Source organism: Macrobrachium nipponense, chromosome 12 (genome assembly GCF_015104395.2).
Source record: "Macrobrachium nipponense isolate FS-2020 chromosome 12, ASM1510439v2, whole genome shotgun sequence".
Taxonomy (NCBI): Eukaryota; Metazoa; Arthropoda; class Malacostraca; order Decapoda; family Palaemonidae; genus Macrobrachium; species Macrobrachium nipponense.
Genome location: NC_087205.1, coordinates 31,545,045 through 31,567,383, shown reverse-complemented (window position 1 = coordinate 31,567,383; position 22,339 = coordinate 31,545,045). Strand labels below are relative to the sequence as shown.

Genomic DNA, 22,339 nt, shown 5'->3' with positions numbered 1-22,339 from the left:
GATTTTTATGTTACAAATGCGTTTTTTGACCATTTCGGTTGAGTCAAAGTTGACCGATCGTAGTTTTTTTTTTTCGTACTTATCGTACTTTATATGCAAATATTTCAAAAATGAGAAATGCTACAACCTTCCAATATGTTATATTTTGCATGTTTTGCGCACATTTTCATATATAAAAACTCTAAAATAAGCGTTAATATGAAAAGGCACAAATATTAGGAGAATGTTGCCTACGCATTTCGGAGAATCGCTGCCGAGAATCGGCGCGCGGAGGGAATAAAAATATTTTTTTCAAATATTCACCATAAATCGAGATATTGTTCTAGAGCCTTGCAATTTGTTTTAAAGTGAAGATAAATGATTGAATATTACTAGACTGTAAGTAATTTGCTTCTACCCAAAAAAAAACAATATTTATAATATATATATATATATATATATATATATATATATATATATATATATATATATATATATATATATATATATATATATATATATATATATATATTTTATACGTAAAATATATATATTACATTCTTCGATTCTGGTACCAATACATAAATAAAAGGAATGCAGGTGACACTTCTCTTTTCGCATACAATGAAATGTCTTATTATTATTTTATCATGCATAGATAGGGATATATAAAAATTGTAATAAATATAAAAATAAAATATAAAATAAATGCAGAATACTCACTCGTAATCCTGACTCTTCGTTCTATCTTGTTTTCTCCCTCCTCCATTGAAGAGTCTTGCATTTTTTTCCACTCGACATGACGAGGTACAGGTGGAGGAGGGAGACGCGCGCCCTTACTGCTGATGGACCCGGCGGCCCCGTGCGCCCTCCGCTGTCGGTTTAGGGGGCGCGCTCCAATACACGACCTTAGTGTGGTATTTTCGGTCACACTCCCCTATCCTGCAAAGAGCAACTTTGCAGAGACGACAGAAGAACCGGGTGTCTCTCCTTCTGCCATTCATATGGCACACCCGGCACCGTTTCTGCCTTCGCCCTTGTAAGGCCTCCAGTATGTGATCCCCTGGCTGCAGCCGACACACAGGGTCCACTACCTGACGAGAAGCGGTGAGGGGCGCGTGCGGGGCCGGCAGCAAGAGGGGCGTCGTCAGCAGGGGCGGCGGCAGCAGAAGGCGTCGTCAGCAGGGGCGGCGGCAGGTCGAGCGAAGTTGGCCCTCCTATCTGCCCTTTCCGCTAGGGGCAGATCTGCAGCTCGGGGCAGGGGGTCAGTTATGGAAGGCCACTCATCAGGATCGAAGTTGATGAGGGCATTCCCGGCTTCCTCTAGGAACTGTAAGTGGGTCAACCTCGGAAGATTGTCACCACGGTACCCACAGTACAGTATGTAGGCATTTTGGAGGGCCAACTGAAGGATGTATTTGAGGAGCTTCTGTGTCCACCTTCTGGTTCTCCTGGCGAAGGGATAATACTGGATGAGCTGACAAAGAGATCAACTCCTCCCATGTGCCTGTTGTAGTGCCCAATGACGGTAGGCCCGCTCGATACGAAACTCCTCATACACAACTCGGCCCTGTCGACGTGTCTTCTTCGCTGTACGATCTCTTCTTGGATGGGTTCATGACTCGTCGTAATCATGGGGACGAGTCGGACACCCTTCCAACAGATGACGAAGACAGCGCCCTTCCGCCACTCTGTCTCTCCTCTTGCCAGGTGTTGTGGATGACTAGCGAACCTCTGAGGACATCGGGGCCCCACGCACCAACCGAAGGGTACCACTGACGTGAACACCTGCTTAATACAGTTCCTGGGCCAGGGATACCGAGTTATAATAATTATCCATAAACAGGTGATATCCCTGATTACGGAAACGTCCCACAAGATTGAATACAGTGTCACGCAGCGTGGAGAAGACCCCGGAATACACTGAAAAGTCCACAACGTATCCAGTGTTGGCCTCGGTAATAAGAAAGAATTTCACACCATATTTCTTTGGCTTCTTGGGGTTATACACTTTTATACTAAGACGTCCTTTGTAAGGCATCATCCCCTCATCCAAAGACAGGTTCTTTCCAGGAATCACGAGATTACTACACCGATCACGGATATATCCAACACTGGGCGCACTAAAATGAGGCGATCACTGTTATTCCGGGGTATGGCCCTTCGGTTGAAGGCGTTGAAGTACCTGTCCAACGCCAGGAAATTATCACGGGACATAACGCCAGGCACATTAGGCATACATAAAAAATAATTCCTCCTCCAATATTGCCTGACGTCGGAAGCAGGTGTCATACCAAAATAAATGTGCAGCCCCAAAAAATGCGCCATGTCAATGAGGTTGCAACCCCGCCAGTAATACGACAAGGTCGTCCTCAGCTCATACCGGCAGTACCGAGCATAGTCCACCGTCTCGTGTACCAGGTATTCCAGCAATTCCCGCGTCAGGAAAGCTGGATGAACCCCAAAACAGTCAGGGGTACTGGTACGGTGAGCCCAGGGGTTGCCGTGAAGGGGGGCATGTTAGGAGGGGTGGGGTCCTCCGTCCACCCCTCGTCACTCTCCGACGACCGACCTTCACCTTGGCTGGCGCGACGAGCCGACCTTCTACGTGCCCGTGCGCGCGCACGTGCACGGGTGCAGGCACGATATTGCACTCTATCCTCCCCCGTTGGCCCATCACCCTCACTTAGGCCTTCACTTTCTGTATCATCCTCTGCGATAAAACTTGACCCCATATCCCCATCCTCCCCCTCCTCAGATTCCCCCTCGTAAGCACTGAACCCACTGAATTCGAGCTCACTTTCGGGATGTGAGCCTCGAACGGACATTGGGGGCATATATTCATCCTCACTTTCATCAGGACTGATGTCCTCATCATTCGATGGCCATCCGCCATCAAAATGAGGACTTGCGACATGTTCCCGATCAAGCTCCGATAGATATTCATCCTATGTCCCTTGGTTGGTAGGCCTCCCCCAAATGCCTACGAATGCCCCTAAGGATGCCCACATGCTTCCTAGGGGTAACCAAAGGCATACGCTGTGTTCCTGAAACACTTTCAGCCACACGTGGCCGCACAGAACGGCCTTGAGGCGCGGGGTCATGCTGGGTGCTTGGCCCCTCGCCAGCATCCAGGTCCAAAACTCGCCTTACACGATCCTTTCCGACGGGTAAAACGCGCCTTTCGCGGTTCACACGTCGTTGAGACATATCTATGAATGTCCTGTAGCAACACAAATGCTCAAAGTCTCGCACAAGTCCAGAAAAACACGCTTTTGACGAAAGATTGCTCTCGGATGATGCGCTACTGATGCTGGCTGGAGCGAGAAGAAGGGATATCGCGCATGCGCACTTGGGTCACGCTTCAAAACAAAACAAGGCCTTGATCCGTGAACTCCCAGCATCCCCCAAGGCGCGTGATTCAAAAGTTTTAGGCTGGTAGGCCTATAAGTATTTTTCCGCGAATTTAAAAAAAAACTTTTGTATGTCGACGTAAAATACGTCCAGTCGGCACCCGAGAGACAAAAAATGTCGACGTAAAATACGTCCAGTCGGCGTAAGAGGGTTAAGTAGCCTATATCCTTAAAAGTGATAAAACCCCAGAAAAAGCTGTGGCCTAACCAGATGAAGTAGGGACCCTCTTTCTGAGGGAATGTCCTACCAGTAGCCTACAAAACAGCATGGGTTATATCTTTAAAAGTTTTAAATAAACCTATAGTAGGCAGAGACCTAGAATAGGCTGAACAGGGACCCTCAAGGAAAACCTCTATTCTAGTTTAATGTACATTATTCTAGAAGCATTATCCTAAAGCCATATAAAACAGTGGCTTAGGCTAACTAAACAAATTAGTACAAATATAGAAGACTAGTCTGAATGGTATGACAATTAGCCAGTGCAAAAGGACTAATACAGCCATATACAGTTGTCATAACTGATTTGAACCTCAAAGGGCTAAGTTAGCATATATTTCTAATAGAATCTATAAGAAATATGAAAACTGTAAGAGGAACTACAGAGGTGTCCCTCATTAACCAATTAATACCGACTAGCTTCTAACAACAATGCATTAAATCACTAATGGGCTGCCATTATTCAGGAACCTCAGCTCAAGTCTTCTGTAGCAATTTGCTCAGGTCACTTTTTGCCAGTGGGTACGAACCATACTTCCTGCCATGAGTACAGTCCTTATAAAAAACAATGGAAATTTGCTTGGTCGCCAGATATGTAAGAAAATTAAAGTATTCTACTGGCAGCAAGTTTAAAAGCTCATTTTAAGCTGATCTGATGAGTCCTGGGGTTCAGTAGGTGTACAGAAAAGGGAGATTATGCATATCTTTCCGCCAGCAAATATTTAACACTTTCTCAAGTTTCATGTTTGGATCAATATCAGTCCCTAGTACCTCCCAGGTGATTTATGTTTGGGCCAAAACCCAGTAACATCAGTTCCCAGTACCTCCCAGGTTAACCTCTTGGAGGAAGTAGAGGAATCTTTACATGGAGGTGACATTCTTACTATGGAGTGTGAAGTGGGCATTGCCAGTGAAATGGGCCTGCTGAACCGAGATGGACCAGGGACACAAATTTCAGCTAGCCATGGGAGAAACCTTCAAGAAGGAATACTATCCCCCATACTATTGATGCTGAAGACAATCTTCCCCCCAAATGGGATACTAGGATCCATCTAACTCAGATTGAAATGCTATATTTTTGGAGGGGTATTGTAACTTGCCCAGGACTTCTGCCCTTCATTATTGAAGCTAAGTCAAAATATGCAAGCTTCTCCAAAAGGGATACATAGTTTGTGGCATTTGATCAATTCCCTAAGGAAATTATGAATAACATCATAAAATGTCCTAGCCACAGAACAGCAATATATAAGGGACATGATGCATGATTCCAAAAAGTTATTTGTGTCAGTAAAGTAGACTCCAAAGTGTAAAAGTACTACATCCTGCAGCCTAGAAGTGAGAGGAGATGTAGATGCTGCCCAAATAAGAGCTAATGTTGGAATCCCAACTGGAAATCATAAGATGGTCAGTTTGGAAAACAAAACTTCAAATTAAAATATGATAGGGGCTCCAATACTCATCCCTGAGGATACTAATAATCCTTGGTTAGACACCTGAGTGCACATTTTCTCTCCCTATAGTAAATATCTAATTAATGAGAGAAAAACTATACGTGAGAGAGACCACTAACAAAAACGGTTTGCTTTCCTGTGTCTATAACGTTTAAAAGTTATAGACGACAACCTTTACCAGGCCCCAAGTTGCTCACCAAGTAGCCCCAGCCTTCTGTCCCTCACTTTTAAAATTATTAATTTTTAAAAACAGATTTTCAGAATTTTGTAGTGATTAAATGACTAGAGACAATGACAGAATTAAAACCATTGCAATGGTCATCCAGTTTTGGAAAACTCCACCAAGCAGTTGGTAGCATTCTGGTCTCGTAATCTCGCTGCTAAAGTTCACTTCCTTGTTAGGGAGCGAATAGTGAGGCTGTCTACCAGTGGTTACCACCATGAGTGACGCCATGGTGGGGAGTTGGGGTCACCCGGCTGACGTCCGCCCGAGAGGCACTAGCCTTGGGGCGGACTTTGACTTTGATGTTGACTTTTTGAAGAGGAAAAGCTCCCTTTATATATAGTAATGCAGCAATCTAGGACCCCTATAAGAAGAATCTCAGAGGTGACAGCCTTGGCAGAATTTCATACTAAGATCCACCTCTAGTATTAGTATAACCTCTACCACATTCCTGAAAGTTGCCATCAAGATGCTTCCAAAATGTTCCAGAACAATTGTTGCTGTTGTGGCCCTAAGTCTTATGAGAATCCTATGGCAAGCATTCTATTGATTATATATCAGTTTAGTCCAAGTTATTTAATTTTTATTGTTATTGTTATTTTCTGCATTGTCGAAATGTGGTGGATGTCAAATGTTTGGGACGCATATGGTTGATTTTAGAAGGCGTCTCTTGATGTATTTAAAAAGATGGCGGTGAAGTGGGGTGGAATGCAAACAATAAGAGTGGAGGACACATGGCGTTGGTGTTTGGTTGTGTAGGAGAGAGCTCTCTTGTCTAGTAGGAATTCCTGGTTGTAAGTCTTGTTGTGGTGTTGTTTAATATCTGAAGCAGGAGTATACTTGGAACGAACATTAACAGGTGGGTAGATTGCATATTTGAGTTTATAAGGAAAGATTAGGCTTGGTAATATTCAAACTGGTAGCAGAGCATGGTTGCAATTAAAGATGGTCGGAGATAAGATGGAGAAGGGAATATCCAAGATTTAGTGGGATACAAGACAAGTACAAAGGATGGAGAGGACAAGTCAAAGATTGGTTAGTGGTGTTTGGAGAAGTAAGATATCTGGGGATAGAGATAAGAATGAGCTTTAAAGTGAAAGCCCAAGAAGTAGCAGAAGGAATAGATAAGAGATGAACTTAAGGTTACAAGGTTACAGAGGGTCCAAAGATAATCCTAGCCAAACTAGATGAAGCCCATCTAAAAGACACTAATGGAGAATTATGGTAAAATGATAAACTCTTTTAACCCTCTTGTGCACAGGCCTAAAATATAAGGGTGTTAGGTACACGACTTTTCCCCTGGGCCGAAAAGAACACGTGCATGGAAATGTTTTTGGGTAAAATTCAGTACGTCCAACTATAACTGATATATGCTTCTGGTTAGTGTTATTATGTCAGCAAATGATTGAATTATTTCCTAAAGCAATCAGAACATCTTTACGAGCTTTACGAAGCTTAGAAATAATAAAAACAATGTGATGAATGTGAAATTTTAAAGAAAAATTGTAGATATTTTTGCAAATTATTATGAAAAATATAATAATTAGGTTTGGGGAGTTTGTTTTATATCTAATTTGTGTAGAAATGTTTGATCTTTCACGTGGAAGCAATAATTTTGCTATAAATGTGTTTGCTAATGAGCTGTAATTGATTTAAAAATACTAATTTTTTGCAGTGCAATTTTCAGATTTTCCAACCTATTTGTGTTGACTTTTGTATCGTGGCTGAGTACGCTAGCGGTGTCGGGTTTGCGTTTTCTTCTAGATTCATCATCTGTCGACCCAATGGCATCAACTACGTTTTCTATGATCGACCCTTTTTTTTTCGTGAATTTTTCCCAAAAATAACTTAGTACATATGATGCACCCGGCACGTCATCTGTGCACTTTCAGTAAAAAATTTATTGATGCGCTACACGTAATCAGATCACAAGAGGGTTAAAATAGAAAGAGAAGCGAGTGAAACGATGAGAGGCTTTTTAATTAGGTACAAAAAGGCAAAATCAGAATGTAACAGAACAATGGGGAAATGTATGCTTGAAGGAGAAGTCAAGGGTTTTCATGTACTGGAACAAGCAAATCTCACAGAAAATCAAAGAAAAATGGTATTAGCAGCATGCAGTCAAGGAAATCTAGAATATAAAACAATCGCAAATACTGAAAAGAATATTTGAGGGAATTAGGGAATACAGAGGAACGGGAACAGTGGGGGTTCAGAAGGCAATGTGAATCCTCGGAGAGGGAAGGAAAACCAGAGATATCGGGGAAAATGGAAAAGAGGTAGGGGTGGAAAAAATCCAATAAACAAAGAAGGGAAAGTAACATTATGTGCAATATGTAACTTAGAATGGCTTGGGCTAGGGATTGTCCTCAGAATTGTCATAATAGGAATAAAAAAGAAACAAAAGAAGAAGAAAATAAGCAAAAAACAGAAACTGGGCCAGAAGAACAGGAAGTTTACATAGGAGAAGTTAGTAAAATAGAGGAAGAGTCGTGGGATGTGGTTGATGCAATTTTAGACACTGGATCTAAATCAACAGTTTGCGGGGAATTGTGACTAGCATGCATTGTCATGGGTTTGAGTCAGGAATTCCTGAGTTGATGAGAATGAAGGATACTAGGATAGTCTAATAAAGTGTTTAATTTTGGTGAGACATCTTATAAGTCAAAAGGGATAATGGAAATAACAGTGATATTAAAAAAAACATAGGCTAATAGTTAAGAAAACCATGAACAAAATGGGTATGAACATAAATTTAAAAGAAAAATGTGTCATAACAGAAATATTAGGGGAAATGAAGGTAAAGTTAAGACAAGCCAAACAGGATCATTTAAGATTAAGCACCAATAAGGAGGAGGACGGTAGAAGAATTATTACTGGAGGGTTGGAAGGGAAAGAGTCTGAGGGAATTAAAGAGCACAATGAAGAAATTACATTTACAGTTTGGTCACGGAAGCAGAGATAAAATATGGAAGCTAACAGAGGAAGCACATTGGAGTGATGGTTTAATAGAGAAAGAAACGGAGGAAATAAAAAAGTTATTAACAGACCTGATTGGAAATTGTGAAGTATGTAAAAGATACAAAAGAAATCCAGCTAAACCAGTAGTAGGGTTTTCTTGGAGTAAAACGGTTTAATGAAATGGTAACAATGGATGTGGTAGAGATAGAAGAGAGAAAGTTCTTGGTAATGGTAGATATGGCAATGAGATTTTGTGAGGCTTTTTGGATAAAAGATAAGAGACCAGAAACTATAATAAAGACACTTTTGGATGGTTGGTTTGCTATATTTGAAGCGCCTTCAAAAATACTGTCAGACAATGTGGGAGAATTTCAAAATTAAAAAGTAAGGATGATGGCAAAATGATGGAATATTAAAGTATTAGCCACAGCATTAGAATCTCCATGGAGCAACAGAATGTGTGAAAAGACTGTAAGCATAATCAACGGAAGGGTAAGAAAGATGATGGAGGATGAGGAAGTAGATTGGTCATAGTATTGAAATGGGTAGTGAGTGCTAGGAACTGCTTAATGAATAATGGAGGTTTCTCTCCTAACCAATTAGTACAGTGGTACCTCGGGTTACGAACCAGATGTTCAAAAATTTTTTGTTCCAGTTTGCAAACCGTGCTTCAAGCCACGAACACAAAAACAAAGGCTAACATCTTTTCCTCCTCTTTATCTATCCCATTTTCTAGTTAGGCTAACCCCTTTTCCTCCATCTCTTTATCTCCATTTTCTAATTAAGTTTAAAATGTAAAAGAGAGTGCTAAAAGTATCATTAGTAATGTTGTACTTGTTGTATAAATGCATACAGCCACAAACAACTGATTTGCTAAGAACAACCGAATCCAATATAACAACAGCATTTTTGCTTGCATTTCAACCATTGTACAATACTAAAAAATTACCGTCGTTATGTTACATATGACGTTAAGTAGAATAGGACTGATGTATTTTTACATTACTATTTCCTTATTCGCTATGGAAAAAAGTTCGCCAAGGGCATATACTGCTAAATTAAAGCTGCGGAAAGAATGTTCATCTGCTAGCGATGTTTATCGTGCATCAGCAACTTGGACGAAATTCCCGCAAACTCCACCGTAAACAAAATTGAAGAGAAACGTGTTTTCATCAAAACTATTCGGCATGAAAAAACACATTTTACTGTTTTCACTCCAATAAAAGATAAATACGTAAGGCTTGTAGTATTCTGATGAAATCTAGTGAAAATATCAAACGCACTCTGTTGATTCTTTTAAGCAATAAACATGCCCTCAGTGCCATCTAACGAAAAAAATAACTAAATTTCGTTCACAATGATACATATTCAAGTGATATTTCAACTTCAAAACACTTCGTATAATGTAAAATAACCTTGTCCCATATCAACAGAGTATCTAGCGATTCATTTATGCTACCTAGCAATTCATTTATACCAACTAGAAGCGAAAAAATCGCTCTGATTTGAGTTCAATAAAGCAAAATAAACTTCTCACAATTGCCCTCAGCTGATTTCCAAACCAAAACATTGATTGCTGTTTGTATTTTATAATACATACAATAATAACGAGAAAATACACACAACATTATTGGATGCAGTGAAGTAAAGTATAACTTTGTGCCAGAAAACCATAAAAAAAAAAGAAAAACAGTGTTTCTGAAGTCTGAACGAATTATTTGTTTTTACATTATTTTAAATGGGGAAAGTTGATTCAGGTAACAAATTTTCTGAGTCACGAACAGCGTCCTCAAACGAATTAAGTTCGTGAACCGAGGTACCACTGTATTTACAAAGAACCCTTCCCTGCCTAATGTAATGGGAGAAGTGAGTTCAAGTTCTGGAAGCAGAGAGACAGGGATGGAAGAGAGTATGGTAAGGGACACACTGAATGCAATGCACAAGGCCAGAGAAGTGTTTATAAAAAAAAACATATAATAAAATAAGAATTCTGTTAAACAAAAACGTCAGACAACATAAAATTTGAAGAAGCAGTAGTGGGAGATGAGGTATTCTTTAAGAGGGAAAATGAAAATGAATGGTAGTAGGAGTATCAGGGAGAACAGTAGTAGTTAAACATGGAGATTCTTTAAGAGAAGTAGCTAGAATAAATGTTACTAGGATTCAAAAACTATCACCAGAAACAGAAAAATATCTAGAATAGATAAATCACATGTTGTGAAAGGTAGATCTGATGGCCCAAATGAAGGGAGTTTAGATAGGCAGGAAGGAAAGGAGATAATAATGGGCTGGAGAAGGAATGCAGAACAGAAGAGGCTATAGAAAGAGATGTGGTAGAGGAAACAATGGAAGATGACAGGGAAAGTGAGTTAATAGAAGAGATACCCAAATTCAAAAATGGAAATAGAGTTAGAGCTGTAAACAATGATACATGACAAGTAGAAAAATGGAAAAAGGGAAATAGAGTTAGAGCTGTAAACAATGACACAGGACATGTAGAAGAATGGACTATATTAAGTCTTGCATGAAAAAGGTCATGCAAATCATGGGCTGATTTATACAAAATACAAGACTCACAGTAAGGGGACAAGGGGTGGGTTAACCTGAGGGATTATAGTCAGGGATTATACAAAGAGAAATAAATTTAAAGCCACCTAGGTAAGATGGTTGGAGTGGATTATGGAAGTTGAAGAAAACTGTTTATGGGCTCAAGGATGCAGCAAAAGCATGGAATTGTAAAGTGGTATAAGTAGTGGAGGAGCTTAAAGGTGAGAGAAGTAAGCTAGAACCTAATATATTCTTTTGTAAAAAAGATGGTAAATTGAGTGTTATTTTGTGTACACACAGATGATTTTTGCTACAGAGGAACGGAAGGATTTTTAAAGGAAACCAACAAGAAATTGAAAGGGAAACTGCAAGTAGGAGAAAAAGAAAGTAAAAGAGGTTTAAGTACAGTAGTACCTTGTACTTCGAACTTAATCTGTTCCAGAAGGCTGTTCGAAGTATGATTTGTTCGAAATATGAAACAAACATCCACATAAGAAATAAAGGGAATCAGGATAATTTGTTCCAAAACCAAAAAGCCCCCCTTTTCACATTTTTTTCTATTATTAATGTGTTCAAAAGTTAAATCAAGAGTATAAAGTAATGAAACAGTACATTGTATGGAGTAAAATTTTTGAAATTTAATTTTTTCTGTGTACGATTTAAGAACTGTTTGGTAAAAATGGCGCTGGCTGGCTGGGGGAAGGACGGAGGAGAGACGGGAACCCTTTGAGCAAACCGAATTGGTTGTAGTATGCAAAGGTTGATAATAAAATCAATCTTATTCACATACTAGGTACAAGGATAATCAAAGGAACCGATAGCGTGCGTGTCCGATTGTGTGTCAGAGAGAGAGAGGAGAGAGAAGAGAGAGAGAGAGAGAGCGAGAGAGAGAGAGAGGAAGGGAGAGAGAGAGAGAGAGAGAGTAATCAGCGTGTTTACACTTGGATCTTAAGTGCACGGAAGAGATTAATTATGCCATAATACATCAACTTACTGTTGGCAAACGGCAGACTTTTAAAACAAACATGAAGGTTTGGAAACAAATACGTAACAAGTCTGGAATGCAAGAAAAGGAAAGTGAGACAAAATAACTTTTCACAAGGAAGCCGTTTAAACAAACAATCGAAGGCATGCAGAAGCTGAAAGCAGCACCAATTTGTTTACTACAGAGCTGAGTTACTTTTACAGTAGTAAAAAATCGTAAAAAGCAGTTGTCACTGGATAGGTATTCTACTGTAACAAAATAAATGTGATTTGGGCAGATCAAGTGTAAGTGAAAGACATGGGCGCATATAATCATCCCAACCCAGCTGATAAATCAGTCGGAAGCAGAGCCCCCCTCCCCCCCCCCCCACCCCCCCCCTCTCTTCTCTCTCTCTCTCTCCCCCCACTCTCCTCCTCTATCTTCTCTCCTCTCTCTCTCTCGTCTTCCCTCTCTCTCTCCTCTCTCTCTCTCTCTCAGCACCAAACACTGACTCGAGCAAGCTTTTTTTTTTTACTGTATTGTATTTTATTGTTTTCATGTTTTATCATCATGCTAAATTTATTGTGAAATAACATTTTATTTTTTATATGAATTGTTACTGCTTTTACATACATATTTAGTATGAATATTTACTGCTTTTACATACATATTATAGTAAAGTTTTTACTCTCTTCTCTCCTCAACAATACCACAACGCACGATAACTTAAAATCATTCATTCATTATTCCACAAAAATATAAACACCCCCTCCCTCTACCTTAAGTTAGCTGTGTATCACTGCAATGATGAATGATTTTGTTAACCCTCTTACGCCGAAGCGGTAAAAAAAAAAATTGTCTCCCGTGTGCCGGAGGTGTTTCAGAGTGAGCGCGGAAGCGGAAAAAATATTTTTTTCAAAAAATCACAGCGCGCTTAGTTTTCAAGATTAAGAGTTCATTTTTGGCTCCTTTTTTTGTCATTGGCTGAAGTTTAGTATGCAACCATCAGAAATGAAAAAAATTATCATTATCATATATAAATAATGCAATATATGATAGCGCAAAAACGAAATTTCATATATAATTGTATTCAAATCGTGCTGTGCGCAAAACGGTTATAGGTAACAAGTTACTTTTTTTTTCGTTGTAATGTACACTAAATTGCGATCATTTTGGTATATAACACATTGTAAAACGATAAAAGCAACACAGAGAAAATATTATCACAAAATAATGCATGAATTCGTAACGTGCAGACGTAAACAAATATTTTCTTCAAAAATTCACCATAAATCTAAATATTGTCCTAGAGACTTCCAATTTCTTTCAAAATGAAGACAAATGATTGAATATTACTATACTGTAAGAGTATTAGCTTACAATTGCAGTTTTTGACCATATCTGACGAGTTAAAGTTGACCGAATGTCGAATTTTTTATATACGTATATATATTTTTTATGCAATTCTTTCGGAAATAAGAAAAGCTACAACCTTCAAATATTTTTCGTTTTATTCTACATGAAATTGCGCATATTTTCACATATAAAACTCTATGAAATGCCTAATATGAAACGGAGCAAATATTCCGAGAATGGTACGTACGCATTTCGGAGATTTGTGGAGGAGAATCCGCGCGCGGAGGGAAGGAAAGATTTTTTTTAAAATTCACCATAAATCTAAATATTTTGCTATAGACTTCGAATTTGTTTCAAGATGAAGATAAATGACTGAATATTACTAGACTGTAAGATTTTTAGCTTACAATTGCGTTTTCGACCATTTCGGTAGAGTCCAAAGTTGACCGAACGTGGTTTTTTTTCTATTTATCGTGATTTATATGCCTAATATTTCAAAAATGAGAAAAGCTACAACCTTCAATTATTTTTTGTTGTATTCTACATGAAATTGCGCACATTTTCATATATAAAACTTTATGTAACGGCTAATTTAAAAGGGTGCAAACATTACCACAATCGCACGTATGATTTTTTCGGAAGAGTTACCGCGCGGACGTAAAGAAAATGTTATTTTTTTCATGAATTCACCATAAATCGAAATATTGTGCTAGAGACTTCCAATTTGTTGCAAAATGAAGGTAAATGCTTGAATATTAATAGAATATAAGCGTTTTAGCTTACAATTGCGTTTTTGGACCATTTCGGTAGAGTCAAAGTTGACCGAAGGTTGAAATTTTGGCAATTATCGTTATTTATATGAAAATATCTCAAAACTGATAAAAGCTACAACCATGGGTTGTTTTTAGTTGTATTGTGCATGAAATTGTGCACATTTCCATATATAAAACTTTATATAACGGCTAATTTTAAAATGGTGCAAACATTACCACAATCGCATGTATGATTTTTTTCGGAAGAGTTACCGCGCGGACGTAAGGAAAAAGTTTTTTCATAAATTCACCATAAATCGAAATATTGTGCTAGAGACTTCCAATTAGTTGCAAAATTAAGGTAAATGTTTGAATATTACTAAAATATAAGAGTTTTAGCTACAATTGCGTTTTTTGACCATTTCGGTAGAGTCAAAGTTGAACCGAAGGTTGAAATTTTGGCAATTATCGTTATTTATATGAAAATATCTCAAAACTGATAAAAGCTACAATCATGAGTATTTTATTGTTGTATTCTACATAAAAATGCGCACATTTTCATATATAATACTTCATGTAACGGCTAATTTACAATGGTACAAAAATTATGTCAAAGTGACGAAATAATTTCCGAGATGTGTCAGATACTTTTTAGTGCAGCAAGAAAGAAATTCGCGCTTGCGTAACGATTGTAAACAAAACAACACCTTGATCCGTGAACTCCCAGCATCCCCCAAGGCGCGTGATTCAAAAGTTTTAGGCTGGTAGGCCTATAAGTATTTTTCCGCGAATTTAAAAAAAAACTTTTGTAAGTCAACGTAAAATACGTCCAGTCGGCACACGGGAGACAAAAAATGTTGACGTAAAATACGTCCAGTCGGCGTAAGAGGGTTAATCATTATGCTAAATTTTATTGTGAAAAGCTTTGTTCTTTCATTTACTATTTTGTTAATATTGTTCAACTCTCTATATCTAAGGTTCAACTAGACTGTCTCACTCAGCGCACTGAACACTGGCTCAATTAAGACTTTTTTTTCTGTATTGTATTTGATTGACAGTTTTCATATTTTATCATTTACTTTTTTTTAAAATTTATTGGGGAAATTCCCCCCCCATTTCTTATGGAATTGTTATTTGCTTTTACATACATGCAGTATTATTTATCAACGCTCCCTCGTTCAGTCTCAAGTCAGCTGGGCGTGACGTCATGGTGGTTATGTACAATTTTATGCGTACATCTTTTATGCCAAATGTTATATTAAAATCTAAATTTTATATTAAATGCTTTATACTTTTATTTATTTTGTCTAATATGGTTATCATTAAACTATATATTGTAAATGAAAAAAAATAATACTGTTTAACTTGTAAGACCCAGTAGGCCGTCAAATACAAGTATAAACTAGATAATCAGTCAGTTTGAAGTACGAGCATTTGTCCGTCAAATAATACAAAATTTTCTAGAAAATTTTGTTCGAAAAACAGAAAGTTCGACATAAGAAATGTTCGACAAACGAGGTACCACTGTATATAAGAGTAGTAGTGGAGCAGGAGAATAAATTTTGTCTTAAATCAGTGGCAGTGTATAAATTCTATAAGAGAACCAAAAGCTAGAAGATATCCAGGTTATAGAGTGTTAGAACAAAAGGAATTAACAGAGTGTAGATCAGAGGTAGGACAGTTGGATTGGGTATTGCTATACCATGCCAGAAATATCATACGTACAATGTTACGTGAATTACGTAAAGCATTTAAAGAAAGAATGAGTCAAGATATGAAGAAGATTATTAAAATTGTGAGAAAAACTAAGAAACATTATGGGAAAAGTTACAATAAGTGAGATGGAAGAAGAAAAGAATGGGAAGCATATGCAGACACTTCATTTGGGAATATAGAAGATGGCCATACTCAACTGGGTTATACTATTATATCCTTGACAGATGGTAAGAAGAGAAGTCCCATATGGTGGAAGTCCAGGAAATCCAGGAGAGTGGCAAAATCCACCATTGAAGCAGATGCTCTGAGTGTTGGGGAGGCTATAGAAGGATTGATATATTTCAAACATTTGTGGGAAGAGGTAGTAGGAGAGATATTTAGAAGCATTGGTTAATAGTGATGGTAAAATATTAAATACTGCCATCAAATCGAGTACTGGTGTAAGTAGTAAGAGATTAAAAATAGTGCAGCAATAAGGGAAACCATGGAATCAAGGGAAATAAAGGAAGTGAGATGGAAAAAAGGAAAGGATCAAGTAGCTGATGTATTAACCCTCTTACGCCGATTGGACGTATTAAACATAGAGTCAAAATGTCTCCCGTATGCCGATTGGACGTATCATACGTCGACTCAAAATTTTTTTTTTAAATTCGCGGAAAATTACTTATAGGCCTATCAGCCGAAAACTTTTGAATCACGCGCCTTGGGGAATGCTGGGAGTTCACGGATCAAGGCGTTGTTTTGTTTAGAATCGCTACGCAGGCGCGCAAGCGCGAATTTCTTTCTTATCGCACTAAAAAGTATCAGTGACACATCTCAAAAATTACTTCGTCACTTTGACATAATTTTTGCACCATTTTAAATTATCCGATACATGGAGTATTATATATGAAAATGTGTGCAATTTCATGTAGAATAAAACTAAGAAATACTCATGATTGTAGCTTTTATCAGTTTTGAAATATTTTCATATAAATAATGGTAAGTGCAAAAATTTCAACCTTCAGTCAACTTTGACTCTACCGAAATGGTCGAAAAACGCAATTGTAAGCTAAAACTCTTATATTCTAGTAATATTCAATCATTTACCTTCATTTTGCAACGAATTGGAAGTCTCTAGCACAATATTTCGATTTATGGTGAATTTATGAAAAAAAAACAAAACATTTTCCTTACGTCCGCGCGGTAACTCTTCCGAAAAAATCAGAATTTTTTTCTTGCGATTGTCGAAATGTTTGCACCATTTAAAATTAGCTGTTACATAAAGTTTTATATATGATAATGTGCGCAATTTTATGTAGAATACAACTAAAAATGATTGAAGGTTGTAGCTTTTCTCATTTTTTGAAATATTTGCATATAAATCACGATAAATAGAAAAAAAACCACGTTCGGTCAAATTTGACTCTACCGAAATAGTTGAAAAACGCAATTGTAAGCTAAAACTCTTACAATCTAGTAATATACAGTCATTTATCTTCATTTTGAAACAAATTTGAAGTGTCTAACACAATATTTAGAATTATGGTGAATTTAAAAAAAAAAACTTTCTTTCCCTCCGGGCCGATTCGAGGCCGAAAATCTCCGAAATACATACGTCGCATTATCCTAATATTTGCTCCTTTTCATATTAGCCGTTTTATAGTTTCTTATATGGAAATGTGCGCAAAATCATGAAGAATACAACAAAAAATTATTGAAGGTTGTAGCTTTTCTCATTTCCGAAATATTTGCCTATAAATAAATATATATATATAAAAATTTCGACATTCGGTCAACTTTAACTCATCCGAAATGGTCAAAATCTGCAATTCTAATTTAAAACTCTTAGAGTATTGTAATATTCAATCATTTTTCTTCATTTTGAAACAAATTGGAAGTCTCTAGAACAATATTTAGATTTACTGTGAATTTTTGAAAAAAACATTTTTTTACGTCCGAGCGTTACAAATTCATGCATCATATTGTGATAATATTTTTCCGGTGTTGCTTTTATCTTTTTACAATGTATTATATATAAAAATGATTGCAATTTAGTGTACAATACAACGAAAAAGAAAGTAACTTGTTAGTTTTAACCGTTTTTTGCGCAGCGCGATTTGAATACAATTATGGATGATTTTTTTTTTCGCTACCATATATCGCATTATTTACATATGATAATGATATTTTTTTTCATTTGTGATGGTTGCATACTAAACTTCAGGCACTGACAAAAAAAGGAGCCAAAAATGAACTCTTAATCTTCAAAACTAAGCGTGCTGTGATTTTTTGAAAAAATTATTTTTTCCGCTTCCGCGCTCACTCCAAACCAACCTCGGCATACGGGAGAGGTTTTGATTTTTAGGGCTTTGGCGTAAGAGGGCTAACTAAAGGAAGAGTTTTAGGGGAAAATATTGGAAATTATGTAGAGGGTAAAGAGTTGGAGAATAAAGGAAATTAGAGGGGACTAAGTTAGGAAGCAGTCAGAGGGGAGGGAGAAAGAGATGTGTGATTATATATCAGTTTAGTCAGTTATTTCATTTTTATTGTTACTGCTGTTTTCTGCATTGTCGAAATGTGGTGGATGTCTAATGTATGGGACACATGGTTGATTTCAGAAGGTCTCTTGATGTATTCAAGTTGTGTTGTGACATCATAGAAGCAAGATGGCGGTGGCATTGGGTGGAATGTAAACAATTAAGTCTTGTTGTGGTGTTGTTTAATGTCTGAAGCAGGAGTATACTTGGAACGAAGAATGTGAACAGGTGGGTAGATTGCATATTTGAGTTAATAAGGAAAGATTAGGCTAGGAACATATTCAAATCTATGACTTTCTAGAGCGGCGCATAAAAGCACAAATGGAAACATTGGAGACCTCCAGTAAGTCACTTCCCAATGTAACAATGTAACTTCATTATTACATAATAACCCCTTTCTGTAGGGACCTGTTTGAGGAGTCCAGTTGTGTTTTAAAAATTAACAAGCAAGCTTGCCAATAGAATTGTACAGAGCACTCTCTTTTGGGAAAAAAGGAGAATTTAGGAAACAAAAACCTGAACCTTCCCCTTGCCCAACACAAAAAGGCTTCTTTAAGAAGGTAAGCCTGCAGTTCTTCCTCAAAGACAGGTAGGTGGTCAGAAAGGACACCACCTCACAAAGGGATAACAACAACAGTGAGGAAATCTTTTACACAAGGTCCAAAGACCCTCTCATACAGAAAAAGAAAAACATCTCCTGGAATGCCTATCATGGAGAAAACCAGAGCTAGAGGCAGATACAAACAGGAATGGTATGGCTTGGGGTCGACTTCTATGACACCACAGGCAACAGAAGTTTTCCCTCCAAGCACGTCTCTCTAAGAGTCCCCAAAAAGGATTCCTCCAAATGAAGAGTGATCCTATACCTATCAACATTAAACAAGCACATTGCCAAATTTTCTTAATAACTACCATTGCCTTAGTATGTTCAATTGTTCTAAAAGGGACTTAGACAACTATGGATCTGAAAGATGCATACTGGCACGTCCCAGTTGTAGTTCCCTTCCACCCCATCCTAAGGCCCCAGATAGGGAAAGATATGTACAGGTAAATGCCATGCCCTGTGGGCTAAATATTGCCCTAAGAAATTTGACAAAGTTAGTAACGGTAGTTCTTCAAGAAATCAGAAACACAACTAATAGCCCAACTGGTTGATCTGGGGGCCCACATGAAAAGTGCTTGAAAAACCTAAAAGCAGTGATCAACTGACTAGTGTCAAAAGGTTTTATGATAAATTGGCAGAATCCCACCTCACACCCAGCAGACTTTCAGTACCTGGGACTGTGTTGGGATATTTTCATGGTCATTTGTCTCCCCATCACACTCAAAACAGAATAAGGCAAGTCCTCAAAACGTGCCTTGCACAGCCAGAATTTTTCCCCAGAGTTTTTTCCAAAAGGCAATTAAAATGTATGACAGGCTTGTTGCAATTTGCATCAATAGATCCAATACTCAGAGTACAACAAATGAATGTAAACAAATTCTAGCTATTACATGCAACAAACAAGATGCGAGACCGATCTCATCAGAAGTTTCAAAATGTTGGGAAGATACTTCAGCCTTGATCCTGGAAGGAATCTCTGGCAATACAGGTCACCTTGACTCCTCAGTCTGTATGAATGACAATAAACACAGATGCCTCAGTGACAAGTTGGGAGGATCGTCACGTGGCAGGAAGGTGGTCCAGCTGTCTTTTTGTCTCTCAAAAAACTCAAACCTCCAGAAAGAGACATTTGGCTGGTTCTAGACAATTTGACTGCAATGTCCTACATTAATAGAATGATAATCACCTTGTCTAATTATGGTAATGCTAGCCATCTTCTGATGGGGCAAGCAACGAAATGGCACTTGTCTCAATGTAAAAGTCGACTCCCTATCAAGGAAAACAACAGCCTCAACAGAGTGGAGTTAGACAACCACTATTTTTCAGAAAATAGCCAACATGCTTCCACAAATGGAAGTTGATCTGTTTGCCACAGAAGAGAATCATAAACTGCCAGTCAAGCAACAGCAAGAGATGCCTTCCTACAAGACTGGAACAAAAGGAGGACGATATATCCTTTTCCTCCATTGTTCCAAATTTTGAAGATGTTGAGCAAACTCCTAACCTAGTAAGGAACAGCTTACTTCATAGCCCAAATTAGCCAAACAAGCATTGTTTCCTATTATTTCAACAATGGGCAAAAAGATAAATTCAAAAATTGTCTGCTTTTTTATCACAGTCGGTAGGAGGGAAGTCATTTGAGGATCTTCTTTTCTAAGCCAAGACCTTCAGGGAAGGATTTCTTAAAATTTTATCTGCACGTACCATTAAAATTACTAGCTCAACATTGCTAGATACCTAGTGCAAAAATGACAGACTTCATATATATCTGGCAATACGTACTAGTATGTATGGAAGATATAGTTAGGTTATATCCATAGAGAGAGCCCATTCAAAAATTCTAAGGAAAATATTTTTAAATTTCTTATCCCTTTTGAATAATAATACAATATTGAATACAACAATCATGGAATACAATGCAGCATTAACGGAATCATTGATTTATGAATTTGGGATTGACTCAAGTACTATAGAAGTTGTCACTTCCCTTCTGTTGTCCTTTGCACTACAAAGAGCTACTCTAGAAGGTTCCAATGACTTGGTCCCTGAACAAAGTGCTTAGACTTCGCTTAGCCCCTTAATTCAGTGGACCCGGTACAACAACAACTCACACGCTACAATATGCGATATTCTTGATTGCATTAGCATTAGGAGTTTGTATTAGCAAACTGGGCTCTCTTAGATGGGGACAATACATTATGCAAATGGCTGACCATTAATTATTATTGTCCTCTGGCCTGTCATTAATGGCCAAGAATGGGATTCCTTTAAGGAAATTTCTCTTTCAAAGTAAATTAGATTCAGCAGACAAAACAGCATGCCCAGTTCCAGCACTCAAGGTTTACCTAGAAGTTATGGCAAACATCCCAAAAGATCCGTTTTTTCCTATACTCTAGCAACACTTTTGTCATGAGCTCAAATAAATTTGATTATGTAAACTGTGTGTCGGTAAGTGGCATGGATAGTTCTGACCCACAGGCACTACAGCGGCAAACCAGGGGTCTTCCTAACAGGTGGGTATGCTAACTATTACTGGGGAAGGTTTGACAATACTGCAACCATACGAATTAAAATTCAAGAGCTTTTCGTCACCTGTCAATGTCTTTGTAAAGCTCCTTGTGTACAAGACAGCCACTACACTACGTATATAAAAGCAAGTTTTGACATAGGAAAAACCTTTTTTGGTAGTCGCTGTCAAGTCCTTAAAACCCTCCCACTTCCCTGACAAAAAGACATGGGATTTGGGTAAGGGGTCATCCTGCATCAACCAATAGAAAGGAATGGCAGCTTGGTTGGATTTTGTTTGTATGTAAACAATAAAACAGTGCATATGCACATAACCACTTCCTCTTGTGGGTTTTGACATAGGTGAACTGGGTTTTAGCATTCACTGAGGATAAGAAAAACTCCCCTCTTACCCTGAGCCCATTTATACTCTTATCGCGTTATAATGTTTATCATTATGACAATACCTGGCCACAAGACCAGCTAAAAGAGAATTCTTTTACCTTAGTCTGGTCACCATGGAGCTCTGGATAGACCATGGGAAGGGTAATCCTTGAGGACGAGACAGCAACTAGCAAAAATAGGTTTATCCTATGTCAAACCCTATTTTATATTAAATCTCTAACTGAGGTTTTCTTCTGAAAATAACTAAAAAAAATAATTGTAACTATATTTTTCTTACAGTACATAAGTGAAGATTACATAATTTCTTTTACTTAACTCTTTAACGCCGATTGGACATATTAAATGTCGACATAAATTGTCTGTCGGGTGCCAATTGGACGTATGGTATGTCAATAAAAAAATTTTTAAAAATTCGCAGAAAAATACTTATAGGCCTACCAGGCGAAAACTTTTGAATCACGCGCCTTGGGGGATGCTGGGAGCTCACGGATCAAGGCGTTGTTTTGTTTAAAATCGTTACGCAGGCGCGCAAGCCCGAATTTCTTTCTTATCTCACTAAAAAGTATCAGTGACACATTGCAGATATTATTTTGTCACTTTGACATAATTTTTGCACCACTTTAAATTAGCCGTTACATGGAGTATTATATGAAAATGTGCGCAATTTCATGTAGAATACAACAAAAAAATACTCATGATTGTAGCTTTTATCAGTTTTGAAATATTT

General features: G+C 37.9%; 2 long non-coding RNA genes across 3 annotated transcripts in view; one reads left to right on the top strand and one right to left on the bottom strand.

The window, feature by feature from the left end:
• The window catches only part of LOC135224458 (uncharacterized), a 335,859-nt gene that overhangs the window by 201,632 nt on the left and 111,888 nt on the right, over positions 1 to 22,339 (top strand). The window lies entirely within an intron of this gene.
• LOC135224459 (uncharacterized) overlaps positions 1 to 22,339 on the bottom strand; it is a 43,056-nt gene that overhangs the window by 6,093 nt on the left and 14,624 nt on the right. The window lies entirely within an intron of this gene.